Raw genomic sequence first — 3628 nt, 5'->3', positions numbered from 1 at the left:
TGCTGCTCAAAGATAAGACACTTTTCTAAAAAAGCTAAGGTGGCTTTGCCCCAGGGGAAAAAAAAAAGAAAAACAACCAAAAAGTGAAATTGTTTTAAAGACTGCTACTTGAAATTCCATATGTATCTACATTATTCTGAAAGATCATTATAATTAAGCCTGGAAATGACATATCTCCTGCTGTTTGTATTTTAATAGGATTTTTTTCCCCTAGAAGTGAATAAACAAAAGCCTGTTGAATAGACACATAAAAAGAGGGTCTATAATACATTTACCAAAGTGTCTTCCTTTTTTTCCCCCCCCCCCTACCCCCAATTGTCTTTGGATAAATCAAATTCTTTGAAAGTACACATATGAATACCTAAGGCCTATGTAAGTCAAGATGTTGCTTAGACTTTCAAAGCTATTTTCACATGTGAGCAAATATTAGCATTTTGCATTAAACGTTTGAAGCTGGCCCATGACTTGCATAATAAATATAAAACACTGAAATCTAGTCTGTCATAAAAAGTACCCATGTATTGTTGTCTATTCTTTTTAAATACACCAACTGACATAATTCCTGTTGGAAGATGCTCTTGATGAATTTTTGAAAAATAACATTTAGTCATGTTCTAAATTTTTTTGACGGGTGAACGTAAAGCAGTAAAACACAGTGAAGGATATAAATGTTGCTCTAGTTTCTAGTTACTAGGAACTAGGTAACAGGTACAAAGACTTTGTTGAAGCTTCTTGAACGTTTCTCTAGTGCTATATTTTTTTTTACTTAACTGTGTAACTGGTTAAAATAAAGGGGTACTTAACAGTATTATTTTTTTATTCAGCTACTTAGAAAGATCTTCCCATTAAGATGGGGAACTAGCTACACTGAGGCAATATAGAGACCCACATTGTGTTCAAACATAAACAGTCCAGGGTGAGTAAAGGTGCCTTATCTCAACTTACCTATGCCTGCCTTTTTGTTTTTCTTTCTAATATTGAGGCAGCACCGTTTATAGCTAAGAAGACTCTTGCCGTGATGGCTGTGCCATGAGAGAAGGCAACCATCTGATGCACAACAATAAGTAGCTATTTCTGAAAACAGATGGTTTTGGTTTTGATCACCTGAGATACAAGTCTGCCTTTGTGAATTTTTTGAACTCTGCATGTTGATAAAGGTGTTTGCTGCTTTCCAAGAATGCTAAAATATACTTAAGCAGTTTTGATGCTAGAATTTGTGAAACCTTTACTAAGTAAAACATTGATTTGAAAATATACTGTCTAGCTGCACGAAGCTTGAAAGTCATTCTTGTGACGCTTAATGTTTCTCTCAACAGTTTTTCCTTGATGATAAGGTTTTTATGTCGAGATTTCGTTCTTTAATTTGATCATTCTAAGATAGGCAGAATTCTGAAAGGCTTATGTAAGAAACAGCTTATTAACATGAAGATATATAAGGAATGTCTTTATTATGCACGCCTCTGTCAGCATCAAGTGCTGGAATTGCAACTGGTAGTTGAGATGCATGTGTTGACCTGAAGGAAGCTTTATATTTTCACTAAGATTATTTATAGGAACAAGAGCCCTAACTTGAAGTCCCTTAAAAACAGTTTATATAACCATTAAAAATGTAAGGAAACCTTATAATAATAACACTTGCACTATTTGTGCGGCACCCAGTACGCTACGTAATTGGCTAGAAACATCTGTCTACTTCTGCAAATACTATAGCTTGCATGACTGCATTAAGAGTGATGAATCTATAACTGGCAATTGAGAAAATGTAAAACAAGACAGTTGCATCTGCAGCTGAGCTAGTCAAGGCATAGGACATACCTAGTCTGAGGAAGATGTGGACTATTTACAGGTTGATTTGGTGACTTTATGTAATGTGTGATTGCTAACAGCACTTTGTCTGTTATAAAGTAGAAATAATATTGCTTCAAAATCTGAAAGCGTAAAGTAAGTGTCATTTTCCCTCCTACTCATGGTTTCACAGAAGATTCACTTTTTGAAAGCGAGAAGTATGGTTATAACATATTTTTTAAAAACACAGTCTTTTGACATACACTGATGTAGTTAAAATGTGGCACACAAGATGATTTGATTGTTGAAAAGTCGGTTCACTTGACAGAAAGAATGGCCAGAAATTTTTTTTATTGGGATGGAATTTTCTAGGAAGAATTGAAATTAGAAAGTAGGTGTTGAGAAATGCTGTTTGTTCTGTTACTGTGCAGTGTTTCATAATAGCTTTCATTATAAAGCGATGACGAAAGTTAAGGGTAAATTCCTGTGTGGGAGAAGGGGCATATAGGCTTTCTAATTCTCTTGATAGATGCTGCTATGCAACATGTGGAGCATTGCAGTACACAGACGTTGCTGTAATGCTTTTTAGCTCGTTGGTGATCTCAACAGAAGATTTTTTTAGTATACCTGTGTATGTATCTGAGCACGCATATATAACTTGGCAGGAGTTGAAAAGAATACAGTTAAAAACAAGAACAGTGTAGGTTATTCACTACTGAGATAATACTACAAGATAAGAATATTTAGTCATATGTTGGAAAACAGGGAAAGCATGACCATTTACCTTGCAAAGGACATCATAACTGCCTCCAGTGGTGCCCCCTTTTGTGCTCAGCCTAAGCTGGCACATGTTCATCTCTGCAAGCTTGGGGCTAGCTGATGTAATCCCAGCTAAGGGCTGCTGCACACGTGGCCAAATGCACAGGAACTCTCTAATACGTGAACATACTGAACCCGTTTTCTAACATAAAAGGTCTGTTTTGTTCAACTTTATCTTAACGGGAGGGCTGAAGCATACAGTTATAAATTCTCCTCACTTGCCTCAATGACTTCATGGGACAAGACAGCTGGGATTGTAGGATTTTCTGACTTTTTCTTGGGCACCATTGTTCACTTTCACCCAAGTTGCTGCAGTTCTCTCTGTGAGTCTGTAGATAGCCAGGCAAATCTCCACTGAGGGTACTGGGCAGGCACGGTATGTTTCGCATTGTAGGATATACTTCCCTTTGCCAGGTTGGTGTTAGCACCTGCACCATCTACACTTGGAGGGCAATAAGTCAGAACTGGTTGTAAGGGACGGCTGGGGATGGACACAAGTGTACCCAAGGTAAGAGCTGCCTTGGAAGCAAATTTTTGGTTAAAAAAAAATGGTTTGGAACTATATGTTTGTTTTAAAAACGGTGGCATCTGCCTGTACAAGCACTGTAAAACTTGTAGTTGGTTGGTGCATGTATGAGGGCTGAAAACTTCCTCTGAAAGAGAGATTAAATGAAAAGAGTCACGAATTAGTTGCTTCTATTGTATTTCGAAGATTATGCATACCTTATACATAGTTTATACTTGTTTGTTTTTTTTCAATCTTTAAGTAGTACCAAATCTTGAAAGGAATGTGCTGGGCCTGGATTTAATTTGACTGTGGTGATAAGGATTTGGATAGATCCTTTATTTCCATCTTTCAGACAAACAAAAAAAAAGTTATTTTTCCATTCTGTCCACTTGCTCTCAGCAGATGTAGTTGGCTGCTTAACATTACTAAAGTTAATATTGTGGTGTTTCCCAGAGCTTTTGGTATTTGTGCAAGCCTATTTTGGTCAGTACTTAATTTTTGTTTTTGTTTTGTCAG

This window comes from Charadrius vociferus, unplaced genomic scaffold (genome assembly GCF_000708025.1).
Source record: "Charadrius vociferus isolate BGI_N301 unplaced genomic scaffold, ASM70802v2 scaffold262, whole genome shotgun sequence".
In the NCBI taxonomy this organism is placed as follows: Eukaryota; Metazoa; Chordata; class Aves; order Charadriiformes; family Charadriidae; genus Charadrius; species Charadrius vociferus.
This window is presented reverse-complemented; position numbering follows the sequence as displayed.